This window comes from Hyla sarda, chromosome 8 (genome assembly GCF_029499605.1).
Source record: "Hyla sarda isolate aHylSar1 chromosome 8, aHylSar1.hap1, whole genome shotgun sequence".
Lineage (NCBI taxonomy): Eukaryota > Metazoa > Chordata > Amphibia > Anura > Hylidae > Hyla > Hyla sarda.
This window is the reverse complement of record NC_079196.1, coordinates 123,299,041-123,320,555: the sequence shown is the minus strand read 5'-3', so window position 1 is coordinate 123,320,555 and position 21,515 is coordinate 123,299,041. Positions and strand designations below refer to the sequence as shown.

The 21,515-nt window shown below is 43.3% G+C and overlaps 1 protein-coding gene across 4 annotated transcripts in view; it reads left to right on the top strand.

Moving 5' to 3' along the window:
- The window catches only part of TRPM2 (transient receptor potential cation channel subfamily M member 2), a 577,304-nt gene that overhangs the window by 366,286 nt on the left and 189,503 nt on the right, over positions 1-21,515 (top strand). The window contains exon 1 of one of the 4 annotated variants that reach the window (XM_056536784.1): positions 13,098-13,242. The exons of the other annotated variants lie outside the window; for them this stretch is intronic. The gene's annotated coding sequence lies outside the window, so the exon portion shown is untranslated. Of the gene's footprint in view, positions 1-13,097; positions 13,243-21,515 lie in introns of those variants that run through there. 4 annotated transcript variants of the gene reach the window in all.

The following is a 21,515-nucleotide window of genomic DNA, read 5'->3' as shown; positions in this document are numbered from 1 at the left end:
CCATTTTTAAGTCGGCCATTTTGAATCCAAGAGGGTCATGTGACACATCAAACTTATTGGGAATTTCACAAGAAAAACAATGATGTGCGTGGTTTTAACATAACTTTATTCTTTCATGAGTTATTTACAAGTTTCTGACCACTTATAAAATGTGTTCAATGTGCTGCCCATTGTGTTGGATTGTCAATGCAACCCTCTTCTCCCACTCTTCACACACTGATAGCAACACCGCAGGAGAAATGCTAGCACAGGCTTCCAGTATCCGTAGTTTCAGGTGCTGCACATCTCGTATCTTCAAAGTATAGTCAATTGCCTTCAGATGACCCCAAAGATAAAAGTCTAAGGGGTCAGATCGGGAGACCTTGGGGGCCATTCAACTGGCCCACGAAGACCAATCCACTTTCCAGGAAACTGTTCATCTAGGAATGCTCGGACCTGGCACGTTCCCTGAGTTTTTCCAGCAAGATGGTGCACCACCACATTATGGGTGTCAGGTCCAAGCAGTCCCAGCAGAGGTCAACAGAGAGTACTGTGGTCGTGACATAAGAGAAATCCAAAAAGATAAACATTTCCCTAAAAAGTACTGGAAGGATTAAGATTTTTAATAGAAGTAATTTACAAATCTGTTTAACTTTCTGGCACCAGTTAGATCATTCTTAAGGGGGAACCCATGCAGAATACATTGCCTTCTATGGGGATGGCAATGTCCATGCAGTCTTAGCGCCAACTGATTCAGTTGGGCGCACTCGGAATCTCCGGACAGAAAAATTCATGTGAAGTGTGAACCTATCCTAACTGTGTTTGGGCACTGTAGGAAACAAAAAAAAAAATATGTTATTACTTTTACTGAGTGTTACACTTTTACTTTATTGGGTACATCTAAAGTCTGGACTAGAGATGAGTGAGCCGAGCCTGGCAAAGCCAATCTAACTCAGGACTTTAGGGTAAATTCGGCTCACAAAAATTTTGAAATTTGCCAGGCACGGTTTGTACAAGCTGTACAAGCTACTGATATCAGCAGAAGGGATGAGCGACACATTTTGGTGTGTGGATGAATGGAGGAAATACTAGGAACACTGAGAAGACATCAAGGTAGCCCAGCAGTTAGCAGCAAGTTCACATGACTCCAGGTTATTCAATCATTGTTTGCATTATGTGACATACAGCTCCCAGGCAAATTAGGAAAGAGCATAGGGGTGGGTTTAAGAGAGATGATAGAACACTAAGCACTGCATTGCAGCCGTCATCTTAAAGGGGTACTCCGCCCCTAGACATCGTATCCCCTATCCTTTGAATAGGGGATAAGATGTCTGATCGCGGGGGGCCTGCTGCTGGGGACCCCAGCTATCCCCCCTGCAGCAGCCCGGCACTTCAGCAGCCCAGAGCTAAGTTTTCTCTGAGGCTGATGACGGGCGGTGCAGGGGTCGGGGCATTGTGACTGCCCCGCCCCCTCGTGACGTCACGTCAGCCCCCTCAATGCAAGTCTATGGAAGGGGCATCATGCCCCCTCCCATAGACTTGTATTGAGGGGGCAGGGCATGAAATCCCAAGGGGGCAGGGCCGTGGTGTCACTATGCCCCATCCTCTGCACCAACCGTTATCAGCCTCGGAGAAAACTTAGCTCTGGGCTGCTGAAGTGCCCGGCTGCTGCAGGGGGGATAGCAGGGGTCCCCAGTGGCAGGCCCCCCCGCAATCAGACATCTTATCCTCTATTCTTTGGATAGGGAATTAGATGTCTAGGGGCAAAGTACCCCTTTAAAGGAAATTTGAGAAAGAGCAGACAGTGCACAGGAACTACTGATACCAGAAAGTCATTATCCAATACAAAGCAAGCTAAGCAAAGCATTGAGCAGTAGGCTGAAACTTCCTGTCACCTTTCTGCATTACTGTGTTTATTTGGAGCACTACAGATCCCAGCAGTGACAATGCAGAACAAGCCATTAAAAGCTATTACATTACAATACAAAGCAAGCTGATCACAGCAATGGACTGATCTGTATTTTAACATACATAAGCATTAAAAGCATTTATAATGAACATGGAATGTACATTTTAGGCAATTTTTGTGTATTTTCTGGGATTCATAATAGAAATATAATATTTGGGTAGACATAAATTTTCACCTTAAGGACCAGGCCAATTTTATTTTTACATTTTCGTTTTTTCCTCCTTGCCTTCTAAAATCCATAACTCTTTTATATATCCATCTACAGACCCATATAAGGGCTTGATTTTTGCGTGTGTACTTTGTAATGGAAACTCTCATTGTACCATAAAATGTACGGCGAACCCAAAAAAATTTTTTTTAGGGAGGAAATTTTAATGAAAACCAAAATTTTGCACATTTTGGAGTGGTTCGTTTTCACACTGTATAATTTACAGTAAAAATGATATGTGTTCTTTATTCTGTGGGTCAATACGATTAAAATGATACCCATGGCTGGATACTTTTATATTTTTGTACTGCTTAAAGAAAATCTAAAACTTTTTGTACAAAATCAGTAATCTAAAATCGCCCTATTTTGACCACCTATAACTTTTTTATTTTTCCGTATATAGGGCGGTATGAGGGCTAATTTTTGGCGCCGTCATCTGTACTTTTTTTAGATACCACATTTGCATATATGAAACTTTTTATACATTTTTTATTAAATTATAAATTTTTTGGAATAAAATGTGACAAAAAAGCAGCATTTTTGGACTTTTTTTTTTACGTTTACGCCATTCACCGTACAGGATCATTAACATTATATTTTGATAGTTTGGACATTTACGCATGCGGTGATACCAAATATGTTTATGAAAAAAAAATTTACGCTTTTCTGGGGTAAAATTAGAAAAACGGACAATTTTCATTTTTATTGGGGGAGGGGATTTTTTTACTTTTTATTTTAAAATTTTTAAACTTTTTTTTTTACACTTTTTATGTCCCCATAGGGGACTATCTATAGCAATCCTTTTTATTGCTAATACTGTGCAGTGCTATGTTTAGGACACAGCACTGATCATTATTATCGGTGATCTTCTGCTCTGGTCTGCTCGATCTCAGACCAGAGCAGAAGACCCGGAGATGGCCGGAGCCAGGTGAGGGGACCTCCGGCCGCCATGCTGGATTATCGGATCGCCGCGGCAGTGCTGCGGGCGATCCGATCATCCATTCAAAGTACCGCAATGCTTGATATTGATCACGGCATCTGAGGGGTTAATGGCGGACATCTGCGCGATCGCGGATGTCGGCCATTACGGACGGGTCCTGCCGTGTATGACGCAAGCACCGTTCCGATGCTCGCGGTCATATACAGGACGTAAATGTACGTCCTGGTGTGGGAAGTCCCGCCAAACCAGGACGTACATTTATGTCTGTGGTTGTTAAGGGGTTAAAGGAGTGGTTGGCAAAAGGAGGGGTGGAGGAAATAGCACTTCTACCATGTCCTCTGCCAGTGGGCACTACCCACTTACCTAGGCCCAATACAGGTATCAGCAGCAGCCAGGTGCCTCATGGTAATAGCAGCAGGATTAGCAACAAAAGTTGTCACTGTCTTCACCTTCAAGGAGCCTTCACCTTCAGCCCAGACTTATCTCCTCAGTCACTTCATAAATTAGACTTTCCCTGGTTAGGACAGTGTACACAAGAACTTAATCGTGAAAATGTTTTTATTTTTTCAAACTCGATTGTCAAAAATTTAGTAAGAAGCAATGGGTGAGCATAACACTAGTGGGACTGGTGGAGGTAAGTGTGATGGTGATATTGTAAGGCATTATGGTGGATATTCTGAGGGGGAGCAAGGAGCACATGATCGGACATCAGAAGTTCATACTGAAAGGCAGGGATGATGAGAAGGAGTTGGATAATGACGATGTGGTGTTGGACAGGACATGAGAACCAGGTGAGAAGAAGGAGGCGTGTTCAGAGCAGGAGGGTGGTGGCACTGTCAGTGAGGAAGAGTGGAGCAAAGGTACGGCCAGAACACCTGTCAAATGTACCAGACATAGTCCTGCTGGTCTATTCTGCTCAGAAGCAGATGACGGCCTGCTGCATCTGTAGGCCCGACATAAAGACTTTCCAGAGGAGGGGCCCAATCAAGTGGTTGTGTACCTCTCCAGTATTCTGCCATGTAAAATCTTCTCTACCCCATTAGATGCAGAAAACATGGCAATGTGCAGTCTCTGCAAACATAAAGTAAACCGTGGCCACGGTACAAATATAGGCAGGGCCGGTTTTAGACTAAGTGTGGCCCTGGGCAAAAATGAAAAATGGGGCCCCGAGATTGCGTGACCAAAGATCACTATATTGCGCCCCCTGAATTGTGCTGCATCTCGGCTAATGCGAGTAAATGAGACTGCGCTGCAAACCACAAATGGCTGTGACTACAACATGAGAAACGTAATAATTCTATCCAGGATGAATTTGTGGCTGTGGTAATTTGGGGGTCGCAATGTGACAGCATTTAGTGCAGATCAGCTCCCCCCTTTGCAAGAGCGAAGTGCAGGGCTGCCATCAGAAATTTTGGGGCCCCTTACGCAGTTTAAGGCCAGCCCCCCCTTGTCTAACTACTTTATAGCAGATTGAAGTGCAGTAATACACTGTGCTGCAAAGTAATTTTACTGTGCCAACTGCCCAAAAATCTGAGTGTTTCCACATACGGGGGGGGGGGATTTATAAAAAAAAACTGTGCAGAGAAAAAATGGAGCAGTTGTCCATAGCAACAAATCAGATAACCTCTTAGATTTTTTAAGAAAGCCTCTGAAACATGAAAGCAGCGATCTGATTTATCAAAACCTGTGCAGAGGAAAACTTGAGCAACAGGGCAACTTTTCCTCTGCACAGGTTTTGATAAATCTCCCCCACTGACTATACGGAGGTAGATACCAGAAATCACTCTGCAGACAGTATAAATGGTTACAGTCACATTTAGATACTTACAGGGGACTTCTTCTCTCATCGGAATTGTTCAGGTTTCCTTTTTTTTCTTTTTCCACTATCCGGTCCGGGGCATTATGAAGACTTCTCCTGCCCAAGGCCCTTCTCCACAGGACCTGTCCGAGCAATCAGACAAACATTTAAGTATCCTATCTCCAGCACAATGTCCACCTCTATATAGTTGCAGACCCCTCTCTGCCCCCACATATATATATAAATAATTGTACACCTCCTCTGTGCCCCCATATATAGTTGTACACCCATCTTTGCCCCCATATATAGTTATAGGCCCATTTTGTGCCCCCATATATAGTTGTAGGCCCCCTGTGCTCCATATATAATTGTAGGTCCCACGTGCCTCCAATGTACATGATTGTAGACCCCCTTAGTGCCCCTTTGTGTAATGATAGGCCCCCTTTGAGCCCCCACAGTTATAAGCCCCCCTTTCAGCCATAAGTTAGTTATAGGCCCCCCTTTCAGCCCCCACAGTTAGTTATAGGCCCCCCTTTCAGCCCCCACAGTTAGTTATAGGCCCCCCTTTCAGCCCCCACAGTTAGTTATAGGCCCCCCCTTTCAGCCCCCACAGTAAGTTATAGGCCCCCCCTTTCAGCCCCCACAGTTATAGGCCCCCCTTTCAGCCCCCACAGTTAGTTATAGCCCCCCCTTTCAGCCCCCACAGTTAAATATAGGCCCCCCTTTCAGCCCCCACAGTTAACTATAGGCCCCCCTTTCAGCCCCCACAGTTAAATATAGACCCCCTTTCAGCCCCCACAGTTAAATATGGGCCCCCCTTTCAGCCCCCACAGTTAAATATAGGCCCCCCTTTCAGCCCCCACAGTTAAATATAGGCCTCCCTTTCAGCCCCCACAGTTAAATATAGGCCCCCCTTTCAGCCCCCACAGTTAAATATAGCCCCCCCTTTTCAGCCCCCACAGGTAAATATAGGCCCCCCTTTCAGCCCCCACATATAGGCCCCCCTTTCAGCCCCCACAGTTAAATATAGGCCTCCCTTTCAGCCCCCACAGTTAAATATAGGCCCCCCTTTCAGCCCCCACAGTTAAATATAGCCCCCCTTTTCAGCCCCCACAGTTAAATATAGGCCCCCCTTTCAGCCTCCCACAGTTAAATATAGGCCCCCCCCTTTCAGCCCCCACAGTTAAATATAGGCCCCCCTTTCAGCCCCCACAGTAAAATATAGGCCCCCCTTTCAGCCCCCACAGTTAAATATAGGCCCTGCCTTTCAGCCCCCACAGTTAAATATAGGCCCCCCCTTTCAGCCCCCACAGTTAAATATAGCCCCCCCCCCTTTCAGCCCCCAGTTAAATATAAGCCCCCTTTTCAGAACCCACAGTTAGTTATAGCCCCCCCTTTTCAGCCCCCACTGTTGATATAGGCCCCCCTTTGTGCCCCAACAAGTATTTATAGGCCCCATGTACCCCCACAGACATACTGCCTCCAGACATACACAGTATATGGCTGGAGGCAGTATGTCTGTGCTCTGACTACTGCTCCTCCAGTTCGGGGCCTACGGATCAGAGCAGTGGGCCCCCAGACTGGAGGAGCAGTGGTCGGAGCATTGAAGGCAGCCTGCTGTGGTTACCTTCCTGGTCAGATGTCAGCCACATGTCTTCCAGGTAGCTCCTCCGCTCCGATTCTTCTTTGGGGCGCCACTTTCCTCTGACTTCCGGACCGGCTTGCTGCGTCATAGCGCACCGGACGTGCGTACGTGCGGCACGTTCGTTGCGCAAGTACCTCCCGACTGCCACTTCAGTTTTTTTTTGTTTTTTTTAAAGTGGCAGCGGCCTCCGAGATATGTGCGGCTGGGTCGGGGCCCGGGAAAGGGAGTAACTGACTGACTGTACAGAGTAAGGTCAGTCAGTCAGTGGAAAATGACAGGCCCTCCAGCGGTCAGTGAGTGACAGTCACTCACTGACTGACAAGGAGCATAAAAAAAATTAAAAAAATGTCGGGCCCTTAAGGAAGTACCGGCTGTACCCCCCTGATGGCGGCCCTGGCGAAGTGCACGGACAGCTGTAGAGAAACAGTAACTTGCAAGGAAACACGTAGAGAAATCCAGCACAAAACGGCATCATAAAATGTATGGTCATAGGAAAACACAGGGTCACAGAAAGCCATACATTTTATGATGCTGTTTTAAGGGTTTAATAAACCACCTAAAGGGCAAGAACTGATTTGCGCTGGATTTCTCTATGTGTGACCACATTTATTTACATTAGCTGAGATTCAGCACAATTCAAGGAGAACAACATGGCGATCTTTGACTGTGCGACCCATCTTTGCCATGTAGCCCTAACCTTATATTGTAACCTTGTTCTTTATTGAGTAATAGTCAACGCACACAGATAAACAGTGATCTCAATGCTACCTATCAGTAATAGCACCCACATATATTATAAGGCTAAGTTCACAGACAGAATGTCCACATGGGGAATCTCCGTGCAGATATTCCGCAAACTGCAGGACACTGTCATAATATGCTGGCACTAGGACTGCACAGGAATGTAGTGTCTCATAGACAGCCATGCATTCTGTGCTGACACAGAAAATGGAATTTCCGTGCCAGAAACATCTGTGGATCCGCAGGTGACCCGACCCATTTTGTGCCTCCAGCTGTTACCACCCCCTTCCCCACTTCACCCGCCCCTGGCCTGCTGAAAATGTTACAAACGCTGGGGCAGTGGACTACCACTTTAAGTACGCAACATAGTTCCCCCCCATATTAAGTTGGCAGCACAGTTCCCCCCACATTAGGTTGGCAGCATAGTACCCCCCACATTAGTTTTGCAGTATAGTTCCCACACATTAGGTTTGGCAGTATAGTTCCCCACATTAGGTTTGGCAGTACAGTTCCCCCCACATTAGGTTTGGCAGTATAGTTCCCCCACATTAGGTTGGCAGTATAGTTCCCCCACAATAGGTTGGCAGTATAGTTCCCCCACTTTAGGTTGGCAGTATAGTTCCCTTTCATTAGATTGGCAGTATAGCCACAGACATACAGCCTACAACCATATACAGTGTATGGCTGGAGGCTGTATGTCTATGTATTGCCCTGCTTCAGTGCTCTGACCACCGCTCCTCCTGGCTTGCCAATCCCCCCCCCCCCCCCCCCGATCTGCCACTGATACTTACACTACCAATACTGCCAGGGCCATTTTTAATTTTGATTGGACCCTGGGCAAGCAATTTTTTTTTGCCCCCCCCCCCCCCCATTTTTGCAACCCTAGGCAAAAGCTAATTTTGACTCCCCTTCACTCCACCCTTCCTGCCCACCTTACTACTGGGGTGACACACTGTAACATACCTCATCCTCATGTAATCACCTTACTACTGGGGTGACACACTGTAACATACCTCATCCTCATGTAATCACCTTACTACTGGGGTGACACACTGTAACAAACCTCCTCCTCTTGTAATCTCCTTAGTACTGGGGTGATACACTGTAACAATCCTCCTCCTCATGTAATCTCCTTACTATTGGGGTGACACACTGTAACAAACCACCTCTTCATGTAATCTGCTTGCTAATGGGGTGACACACTGTAGCAAATCTCCTCCTCATGTTATTAACTTACTACTGGGGTGACACACTGTAACAAACCTCCTCCTCATGTAATCTCCTTACTAATGGGGTGACAAACTGTAACAAACCTCCTCCTCATGTAATCTCCTTACTACTGGGGTGACACACTGTAACAAACCTCCTCCTCATGTAATCTCCTTATTACTGGGGTGACACACTGTAACAAACCTCCTCCTCATGTAATTTCCTAACTACTGGGGTGACACACTGTAACAAACCTCCTCCTCATGTAATCTCCTTACTACTGAGGTGACACACTGTAACAAACCTCATCATATAATCACCTTACTACTGGGGTGACACACTGTAACAAACCTCCTCCTCATGTAATCTCCTTAGTACTGGGGTGAAACACTGTAACAAACCTCCTCCTCATGTAATCTCCTTACTACTGGGGTGATACACTGTAACAAACCTACTCATCATGTAATCCCCTTACTACTGGCGTGACACACTGTAACAAACCTTCTCCTCATGTAATCTCATTACTACTGGGGTGACACACTGTAACAAACCTCCTCCTCGTTTAATCTCCTTACTACTGGGGTGACACACTGTAACAAACCTCCTCCTCATGTAATTTCCTTACTACTAGGGTGACACACTGTAACAAACCTCCTCCTCGTGTAATCTCTTTACTACTGGGGTGACACACTGTAACAAACTTCCTGCTCATGTAATCTCCTTACTACTGGGGTGACACACTGTAACAAACCTCCTCATGTAATTTCCTTACTACTAGGGTGACACACTGTAACAAATCTCCTCCTCATGTAATCTCTTTACTACTGGGGTGACACACTGTAACAAACCTCCTCCTCATGTAATCTCCTTACTAGTAGGGTGACACACTGTAGCAAACCTCATCCTCATGTAATCTCCTTACAACTGGGGTGACACACTGTAACAAACCTCCTCCTCATGTAATCTCCTTACTACTGGGGTGACACACTGTAACAAACCTCATACATACATACATACATCATAGATACACTTCTAACACACATCATACATACACATAAATCTATCATGCACACATCATACAAAATCATACACATACATATATACAATGAACATCCCCAACCCAAAGCCTCTCCTTACCCCCAGGAGATGATTGCTGGAGATCGGGTTGGCTGAGGCGGCCTTGCTTCTGCCCCAGGGTCACGTAAAATAAAGTAAAATAAAAAAAATAAAAAAGAAGTTCTGGCAGTGATCGCCTGTGCCCCCAAGCAGTGGAGCGCAAGCAGGATGTGGGGGATTTACTAGTGGAGCGCTGCCTGCTGCGTTCCTCTGAACGTGGTGACGTCTGATTAGTGGAGCGCAAGCAGCGCTCCTCCAGAATGTTCAGGACAGGGGGGGGAGTGTTAGTGCCTTAGGCCCTGAATACTGCATTTTACACAATTTTGCTGTAAAATCGCGGCAAAAAACGCAGCGATTTTACCGCGATTTTGCGCAAAATGGAGTATCGTTAGTAATGCCTTAAATGGGCACTGTCACCAACTTTATTTTTTGATATGCTGTAGTACTTATGCACTACAACATATCTCTATTATACTTTTATTTATTTATTTTTTCATTAAAAAGGTTTAATTTACATTTAAAAACCGGCTACTGAAAAAGGACTGATTTTGTAGTGGCAATCAGTCCTTTTTCAGTTAGGCTGCACTCGCTCTCTCCCGCACATCGCCGCCGCCGCCTCGTTGCCGCCGCTGTCCCTGCACGACCGCTGCCGGACTCTGCAGTAACTGCAAGTGTAATGAGGGAACAGGGTATGTGGGGCGGGGCGGGGGGGGGGGGGGGGGGGGGGAACTGGCTAGTGCCGTAGTGGGGGGGGGGGGGGATAACAGGCTAGCAAAAAAAAATAAAAAATTGGATGGTGGGAGCTACCCTTTAAAGCTTTTGCCTAGTAATGCCTTAATGCAATTGCCTAGGATGCCCCGCCCTTACGTCGGCCCTGAATATAGGAAACTACGGGTAACATTTATCAATGTTAGTGTGAGGTAGTATATATTTTACTCCTGTTTGCTTGATATATTTTTGACATGGTTTCTCTAAATTTACCAAAATGGTGCACAGAAAGTTTAAAGGGGTACTCCGCCCCTGGCATCTTATCCCCTATCCAAAGGATAGGGGATAAGATGTTAGATCGCCGCTGTCCCGCTGCTGGGGACCCTGGGGATCTCCACTGCGGCACCCCGCCATCATTACTGCACAGAGCGAGTTCGCTCTGTGCGTAATGACGGGTGATACAGGGGCCGGAGCAGAGTGACGTCATGGCTCCGCCCCTCATGACATCACGGCCCGTCCCCTTAATGCAAGTCTATGGCAGGGGGCGTGATGACCGCCACGCCCCCTTCCCATAGACTTGAATTGACGGGGGCGGGCCGAGACATCACGAGGGGCGGAGCCGTGACGTAACGATGCTCCGGCCCCTGTATTGCTTGTCATTACGTGCAGAGCGATCTCGCTCTGCGCAGTAATGATAGCGAGGTGCTGCAGCAGCGGGACCCCGGCGATCTGACATCTTATCCCCTATCCTTTGGATAGGGGATAAAAGGTCTAGGGGCGGAGTACCCCTTTAAGCTTTGTGCTCTGGCATCTGACACGTGTACATGTCCTATTAAGTGGTATAGGTTTGCACAAAAAAGTGCACCAAACAGTAGACAACTTTGAAAGATAGAATAGATGGGAAAGGCTCACTTTTCTTTTATAACTAAAATATCCGAGCAGCCGACTTGACTGAGAAAATGACAATAAAATAAATAAATTGCAGTGCTCAAAGTTATATAGGTAATGGAAGATCAAATATTTATTCACAAATACAGAAAATGTGCCTTTTGGTATAGTTACAGGGCCCTTGTGACTCACCTCTGGCCAAATGGTAATAATAAACAGTTAAACAGATGTAAAAACTTCCTAATAAATACTAAAAGGACCTAATATTGCTGTACATAGAATAAAGTTATATTAATTAGCTAATATTTGCTTAGGGGTATTCTGAGACTTGAAGTCCTTCCACTTAAAGGGGTTATCCAGGAAAAAAACAACTTTTTTTTATATATTAACTGGCTCCAGAAAGTTAAACAGATTTGTAAATTACTTCTATTAAAAAAATCTTAATCCTTTCAGTGCTTATGAGTTTCTGAAGTTGAGTTGTTCTTTTCTGTCTAAGTGCTCTCTGATGACACGTGTCTCGGGAACCGCCCAGTTTAGAAGCACATCCCCAGAGCAAACTTCTTCTAAACTGGGCAGTTCCCGAGACACGTGTCATCAGAGAGTACTTAGACAGAAAAGAACAACCTTAACTTCAGAAGCTCATAAGTACTGAAAGGATTACGATTTTTTAATAGAAGTAATTTACAAATCTAGCAGAAATATGGAGAGGCTCTTGTCAGTCTGACTACCAAGTCGACCTGGGCTACCCAATATAGACACCTACACCCACAGTGTCGAAAATTTACAGCTAATTTAAAGAAAAATATTAGGGCTCAAGGTCAAAAACATTAATAATAATAAAAATTTTATTAGTAATTATATTATGCACAATAGATGTAAATTAGATGAAATAGCGGCGTACGTGTCACACAGGGCCCTTGTGATAACACGGCATCAACTATTTGGGGTAATAAAATTTCTAAAATATATGAATAAAATATATTTAAACTGTGACCACCATATAATATGTTAAATAAATTAATAACTTCCCAATCAATATTTTCAATTACAAGTTCATAAGAAATTCAAAGTTCATAAAAATCAGCTCCAGAAATCACTTAATGTCCATATAGATCATATAGATCAATTGCCAAAAGTGCTCCAATTAATAAATGTCACTGTAGCAAATCACTTGTCAATTGCAGAAAAAAGTCTTATGTGTTATAACCAATAGCAACTGCCAATCAAAGTGGTGTAATCAATGGCAACCGTCAGTTCACTCCTGTAGATACCAGTACTCTGCAGCCAGCAATATTACAGCAGTGTTCGGGCAACAGCAGATCCTGTACTGTATATGCAATTATCGGCAATGGATAAATTGTAGCAGTATATGATACTTTTATGCTCACCACCCCACGACCGCAAGTTCATATCCTTGCTCTGCGCTGCGATGTCCTCTGCTAGCAATGTCCCAGCTCTCGGTGCTATGAGAGAGTACCACTAGAGACTCGGCCGTCTCCTATATTGGTGATGCGGGTACAGGTGGGCTCCGGATAGTGGTGCCTGCAGCGCTTGCAAGGCGGGTCCTCTGCAGGGGGTGGTGGCGTCCTCGTGGCTATAACTATATCTATATTTGTCTCTGCTGAAGAAAGGACCGAGAAGGTCCTGAAACGCGTCCAGAGCCCCCTATATACAACACTGTGACCACCATTGATCTTCACAAGATCCAGCAATATTGCTGCGCTATATTACATAGGGCAGTCATCTGTTTGTAAGGACAATCAGCCGGCATTTAGCCCTTACCTGTGTCAAAAGACACTCAACCCATCATTCAACCCTCAAGTGTGCCCTCGCTGCCACGAGGACGCTACCACCACCTGCAGAGGACCCGCCTTGCAAGCGCTGCAGGCACCACTATCCGGAGCCCACCTGTACCCGCATCACCAATATAGAAGACGGCCGAGTCTCTAGTGGTACTCTCTCATAGCACCGAGAGCTGGGACATTGCTAGCAGAGGACATCGCAGCGCAGAGCAAGGATATGAACTTGCGGTCCCGGGGTGGTGAGCATAAAAGTATCATATACTACTACAATTTATCCATTGCCGATAATTGCATATACAGTACAGGATCTGCTGTTGCCCGAACACTGCTGTAATATTGCTGGCTGCAGAGTACTGGTATCTACAGGAGTGAACTGACGGTTGCCATTGATTACACCACTTTGATTGGCAGTTGCTATTGGTTATAACACATAAGACTTTTTTCTGCAATTGACAAGTGATTTGCTACAGTGACATTTATTAATTGGAGCACTTTTGGCAATTGATCTATATGATCTATATGGACATTAAGTGATTTCTGGAGCTGATTTTTATGAACTTTGAATTTCTTATGAACTTGTAATTGAAAATATTGATTGGGAAGTTATTAATTTATTTAACATATTATATGGTGGTCACAGTTTAAATATATTTTATTCATATATTTTAAAAATTTTATTACCCCAAATAGTTGATGCCGTGTTATCACAAGGGCCCTGTGTGACACGTACGCCGCTATTTCATGTAATTTACATCTATTGTGCATAATATAATTACTAATAACATTTTTATTATTATCAATGTCCTTGACCTTGAGCCCTAATATTTTCCTTTAATTTCCAAATCTGTTTAACTTTCTGTAGCCAGTGGATTTATAAAAACATTTTTTTTCCTGCATAACCCCTTTAAATAGAAAATCCTGTCTTCATAGTGCACAATGGACACAACTAAATGGTGGCTTCTACTCAAATAGAAGGTGGATGTCACTGTAGTTAAGAATCCAAAACAATTAAATTTTCAAGCGCTACTATATTGCTATTATATTGCTTCAATGCACACTTGCCCATGATCCAAATGGAATATATGCCAGAAAGATAGTAGTTGCACGGATGCCCACTATATTTATTCAACATGCGGCACATAAATAGTTATTGCACAGATGTCCACAATATTATTGCACAGTATGCCCAATGAATTACTATTGCACGTACATCCACAGTCTTAGTATTCACTAGATTACTTCATCCCATAGGATTATGCGCAAGCACAAAAAGAGGGGCAGTTCACCGTTCTAAATCTTTGTGTGCTTGCGCATATATATGCGACATTTATTGGATATGTTGCATTTTCCATTTCTGACCCACAGACATATAGGTAAACTATTATGCGCTATTATTGCTAATAATTCTAATACACATTTCAATCTATGGACCAGTAACAAGTGTGTGAGATACATTTATAACAAAAAATTTTGTGATTTTTTTCTTTTCTGATATTTTTATATCATTTAACATACCTGTTCGAGTCCATATATTCGAATAGCTATTTGTCTTACTATCATGCTCTATACTATCATGTTTTTATTACCATGAGTTTTTCTTTTATATAACTGTTTTATTTATAAGTTTCTCCATAATACATTAACATAAAGAAGGAAATATATAAAATAGAAAGAAATTATAGAATAAAAAAGAAAAAAAAGGGAGTTTTTATTGTTTCTATTTATGATGATATGTTGTGAATGTGGTGGCTGCAGGGTTAAATCCCGATCACACCTGTGACAGGTCAGGTTAGTTTGCCCTACATCCACTATATAAGAGCTTCACTTATGTAATTCATTTGTATGACTAAGGCTCCGCAAGACAGCCAACACTTGTTCCATGTTACCCTCCATGTCTGTTTGTTTGAAAAGAAAGGACTAATGGGGAGATTTATCAAAACCTGTGCAGAGGAAGAGTGGTGCAGTTGCCCATAGCAACCAATCAGATTGCTTCTTTCATTTTCCACAGGCCTCTTCAGAGGCCTGTGGAAAATGAAAGAAGCGATCTGATTGGTTGCTATGGGCAACTGCACCACTCTTCCTCTGCACAGGTTTTGATAAATCTCCCCCTAAATGATTTTATATCGAGCTACTGCTCTGAGTCTGGACATCTCTCTGTTCATTGTTATTAGATTTATGGAGCTGGTTCGCTCAAGTCCGTGCTGCAGGGCGGGCGCTTGCTGGGGTGAGCGGGAGTATACCTGTTTTGCTACCATTGGTTGTATCCAATTTGCACTATTAAGACAGGACTGTCTATTTAAGTGGAAGGACTAAAAGTCTCAGAATACCCCTAAGCATCTATTAGCAAATTAATATAAATTTGTTCTATGCACAGCAAAATTAGGTGCTTTTAGTATTTATTAGGAAGCTTCTACATCTGTTTTAACTGTTTATTATTACCATTTGGCCAGAGGTCAAAAATTTAGCAAAAAATAGCGCAAACAATTTAGCAAAATATGTAATTGCACAAAATATGCATGGATGGACATTTAGTACATAAAGTGGTTAGCTGTGGCCAGGACCAATACATGTCTTTTATGACTCACTGGATTAACATCTTGAAGTACAAGCATCCACCGCAACAAGGCCAGGAAGAGAAAACACTCCTCCTCCCTCTTTTTATCAGTGCAAATTCAAGCACTGCCACACTCCATTACATCTGCCAAGCCTAGGTAGGAAAAGTGAAGGAACCGCTGCCCTGTCTGCAGCAGGAAGTTTAACACTTGCTCTCTTATCTAAGATTGGAAAACATGGTTGCCAATAATGGCACAAACATTTTGGCTGCCCTGCGTCCAAGTGACATGACACATTCTTCCTGTATGGCGCATGTGCTAAATTATCAGCAACTGTTTCATGAAAAAGTGTGGTGATCTCAGGCATGAGCTGGCTATGTGCATGAAAGCCTGCATTCTCCTTAGCTGTTCTTATGTTTTTAACCCCTTAAAGGGGTATTCCAGGCCAAAACTTTTTATTATATATCAACTGGCTCCGGAAAGTTAAACAGATTTGTAAATTACTTCTATTAAAAAATCTTAAAAATCTTCCAATAGTTATTAGCTTTTGAAGTTGAGTTGTTGTTTTCTGTCTAACTGCTCTCTGATGACTCACGTCCCGGGAGCTGTGCAGTTCCTATGGGGATATTCTCCCATCATGCACAGCTCCCGGGACGTGACATCATCATTGAGCAGTTAGACAGAAAACTTCAGAAGCTAATTGGAAGGATTAAGATTTTGGAAGGATTAAGATTTTTTAATAGAAGTAATTTACAAATCTGTTTAACTTTCCGAAGCCAGTTGATATATAAAAAAAAGGTTTTGCCTGGAATACCCCTTTAAGGCCTTTAGTTTCCCACCTACAGACCTATTTGAAGGCTTATTTTATGTGCTACCAATTTTACTTTGTAATGACATCAATTATTTCTGCACAAAATCTATGGCAGAACCAAAAAAAAAAAAGCAGCTTTTTAACTTTTAGCGGCTTCTGTTTATACGCAGTGCACTTTTCGGTTAAAAAAATGACACCTTATATTTATTTTTTAAGTCCATACGGTTACAAGGATATCCAATTTACGCAGGTTTTATTTTTATTTTATGACTTATCACTACATGCACCAAAACAGTAGGTTTAAAATTGTCATCTTCTGACCACAATAACTTTTTAATTTTTCTGCATATGGGGCTATATGAGGGCTTATTTTTTTTGCATTGTGATCTGTAGTTTTTATCGGTACAATTTTTTGTTTTCATGGGACTTTTTGATCGCTTTTTATACATTTTTGAAGGGTATACAAAATGACCAAAATACGCAATTTTGGACTCTGTATTTTTTTGTACGTATATGCCATTGACTGTGCGGTTTAATTAACATTGTATTTTTATAGTTCGGACATTTATGCACGTGACAATACCACGTATGTTTATTTTTATTATGTTTACATATTTTTATATGGAATTTTGGAAAAGGGGTCTGATTTAAACTTTTAGTATGGAAGGGGTTAATTTACATTTATTAACTTTAGTTTTTTACTCTTTTTGCACAATTTTTTTACCCATAGGGGACTAATACATGCGATCTTCTGATTGCATACTCTGTTCAATGCGCTCGATTGCTCTAGCTGCTGAGCCAGGCTCGAACATCTCAGAAGAGATCAAACGGCGAGGAAGGGCCCGCCCACCATCCTCTAAGCTGATTGGGACACCGCACAGCATGCATAGAAGGGAGACAAGCTGTGCTGCAATTGGTAGGGTGGTTTATTTGTGGGAGGGAGATAAGGGATTTTGGGGATTGTAGTTGAAGGAAGGAAACACAAACAGGAAATAGCCAGTTCACACAAACAAGCCAGCAGCGTTAGGGAGGACTCAGGACATTTTCCACCAACACATACACACAAATCCTTGCTAAGCATGCCCATTACTGTCTGGCACGTACAGTAAGTACTAAAGTCACCTTATGTTGGATAACCCCTTAAACTCTAGTCTGGACTTCATAATTTTATTAGGCATTGACAGCTAATTAGAGACACCTGTCATATGCTCAGACCGAGAGCGGGGTTTAGGGTAGCCCCGCGGCCATGGCCATAAAGTTTTTGTTTTCAACACAGGGTGCCTCCAGTTGCTTCACCACTACAACTCCCAGCATGCCCTGACAGCGAATAGATGTCAGGGCAAGCTGGGAGTTGTAGTGGTGAAACAGCTGGAGGCACCCTGTATAGATGAGCTAAGGGCGGAAGTTGGCCCCCTCAGCAGGCATCAGTGACGTCACACCTGCTGGGTAAGTGAGCGCACTGCCAGGTAGACAAAAAGGCATTTCTCAGATAGTAAAAAAATAAAATTTAAGGCAGGAATGGGGGTTAGGGATAGATGGGCAATAGGCAGGGACAGAAAAGAAAGAAGAAAAAAAAGGATGGTGAGTCATTATTTACTGCAACTTGCGTTTATGTAGACTACAGCATCATTTCATATTTGGCAATATCACAAGTATAACAAATCACATACTCAGATCTGTGCACTCGGGTGAATATGTGATTTGTGATATTGCCAAAAATGGAATGATGCTATATTCTACATAAATGCAAGTTGCAGCAAATAATCGCTTGGATTTAAGTGTGGTTTATTATATAGACTAATAGTGGAATTACTACTGTTATGCTGCTTATATTCCTTCTGGAGCAAACGCTCACAGTAAAGATTGAGCAAGGAGGGATGGAGGAAAATTCACATCTGGCTGGTAGCCTTATGAATTTTCTTTATGAAGAAGAGTTAGATAAGGTAGTGGGACCTTAAAAGGAAGGTTTGTAGATGAAATCTGTCAAAAGGAGAGAAGACGAGGAACCTACACAAGGTAGCAGTGATGATGATGATGACAACGAGGACCATGATGACCCACCTTGGTAGTATGGGACGGAGGCAGCATAAAGCTGGCCTCACGGAAAAGCTGGCAAGGATGACAAGCTGTATGCTTTCTTGTTTGCACAGTGACAGGCATATTGAACACTTGAAAAAAAGAGATGACTACATGATAGCCACACTCTTAGAGCCAGAATAGGGAGTTTTTTTGTACCTTCTAAAAAGGAGGATAAATTTAAAGGAGATCTGTAGTGCTCTGAACTTTATCCCCTATTTGAAGGATAGGGGATAAGTTTTAGATCGCAGGGGGTCCGAGCACTGGGGCCCCCCGCGATTTCCTGTAAGGGGCTGCGGCAATGGACAGGACAGGGGGCGTCCCATCCCCGCATGACGTGGCAGCCGGCACACCCCTCCATGTATCTCTATGGGATTCATGCAGGGGTGTGTCGACTGCCACGTCATGCAGGGACGGAATGCCCCCTTTCCTGTACATTGCTGCAGCCCCGTACAGGAGATCGCGGGGGGCCCCAGCGCTTGGTCCCCCGCGAACTAAAACTTATCCCCTATCTGTCGGATAGAGGATAAAGTTCAGAGCACTACAGATGTCCTTTAACTTTAAGAAGAAAAAGCTATGCAGCCAGATTCCCCCAGCGTTCCAGCAGCAAACATCTGCTGAATGGGGGTCTACTCTCAGCTCCATGCTAAGTTAAAGGGGTATTCCAGGATTTTTTTTTTTTATTTGTCCATGCTACAGGGGCTGTAAAGTTAGTGTAGTTCATAATATAGTGTCTGTACCTGTGTATGATGGTTTTCTCACAATTCTTATGTGATTTTCACCCCAATATTTATTTTTAACAGCATACAAAATTACGGTTGTCTCAGATTTTTCCCAGGTTGCAATGCAGCCGAGACCTGACTCACTAGTCAGCTGATGACAGGGAGCCTGTCTGCTTCAATGGGTGGAGCGATCGCTTGGTGGGAGAGAGATCAATCTGCAACTAATGCAACAGCTGTAGGCACCCTGATTGAAAACCACAGGTCTTTTGAATGGATACAGCTCATATATGTTTCAATGGGTGGGGTGGCTGATGTGTGGGAGGGAGGAAAATGGAATTATGGGATTTGTAGGCAATTAAAGGAAAAGTCAAACAGGAGATACCAGGTCACAAAAAGCTAGTCACAGTGTTATGGTAATCTCACAACATAACTATTTAGCCCCAAACAAGCGCAGATCCTTCCTAAGCATGTCCATTACTGTCTGCTAGGTACGTACTAAAATCACCTTATGGTGGATAACCCCTTTAATGCTCCACTCTCTCTACCAGCACTACCACAGCAAGAGACGGCAGCTATAGTTTTTACATCCAGTATTCCACTTTGACATAAATTGTCACTAAAGGCATGTACACCAACACTTGAACAATTAGGTTAATGTATACCTTAGCTGTGCCCTTTCTCTGACAGTCAACATGATCACAGACCTCCACGGATTTCTGGGACACCAGTTTAGACCATTGGCCAGAACTTGTCCAGTTTGCCATAGGTATCCTGTCTTGTCCACCCTGCAGAGAGAGTGTTCCCTATAAACCAAACTCTTTAAAAAAAAATCCAGCGAGCCCTCTGAACTGAACTTTTGAAAAGATTGCTTAACCCCTTAAGAACCAGGTTTTTTTTCCGTTTTTGCATTTTCGTTTTTTGCTCCTTGCCTTTAAAAAATCATAACTCTTTCAATTTTGCACCTAAAAATCCATATGATGGCTTATTTTTTGCGCCACCAATTCTACTTTGTAATGACGTCAGTCATTTTGAACAAAAATCTACGGTGAAACGGAAAAAAAAATAATTGTGCTACAAAATTGAAAAAAAAAACGCAGTTTTGTAACTTTTGGGGGATTCCATTTCTACGTAGTACATTTTTCGGTAAAAATGACACCTTATCTTTATTCTGTAGGTCCATACGATTAAAATGATACCTACTTATATAGGTTTGATTTTGTCGGACTTCTGGAAAAAATCATAACTACATGCAGGAAAATTAATACGTTTAAAATTGTCATCTTCTGACCCCTATAACTTTTTTATTTTTCTGTGTATGGGGCTGTATGAGGGCTAATTTTTTGCGCCGTGATCTGAAGTTTTTAACAGTACCAGTTTTGCATTGATAGGAATTATTCATTTTTAAATGATATAAAAAGTGACCAAAAATGCACTATTTTGAACTTTGGAATTTTTTTACGCGTACGCCATTGACCGAGCGGTTTAATTAATGATATATTTTTATAATTCGGACATTTCCGCAAGCGGTGATACCATATATGTTTATTTTTATTTACACTGTGTTTTTTTTTTTTTTTTTGGAAAAGGGGGGTGATTCAAACTTTTAATAGGGGAGGAGTTAAATGATCTTTATTCACTTTTTTTTTTCACTTTTTTTTTGCAGTGTTATAGGTCCCATAGGGAATTATAACACTGCACACACTGATCTTCATCATTGATCACTGGTTTCTCATAAGAAACCAGTGATCAACGATTCTGCCGCATGACTGCTCATGCCTGGATCTCAGGCACTGAGCAGTCATTCGGCGATCGGACAGCGAGGAGGCAGGCCCTCCCGCTGTCCTTTCAGCTGTTCGGGATGCCGCGATCAGGAGAGGAGAGCAGGACCAAGGACGTACCGGTATGTCCTTGGTCCTTAAGGGGTTAAAGGAGTATTTTGTATTGGACTGTGCTACAGGGGGCTGCAAAGTTCATAATATAGTGTCTGTACCTATGTTTGATGGCTGGTCTCACGATTTTTATGTGATCTTTGCCCCAATGTTATTTTTTTACCAGCATACCAATTGAGTGTTGCCTCTGGCTTTTCCCAGGTTGCAGTGCGGCCTGAGACATTACATCACTAGTCAGATGTTGATAGGAGGCATGGCAGTGCTTTAATGTCTGGAAGTGACTGCTGGGTGGCAGGGAGATCATCCTCCACAGGGCTGCAGGGAATTGTAGTTTCAAGCACAGAAGGCATCGATAGGAGCCTAGCTGGGCTGCAATGGGTAGGGTGGTTGATATGTGGGAGGAAGGTAAGTCACCTCCCACCTGGGGGAAAGGGTCCTGGGGATTGTAGTTGGAGGAAGGAA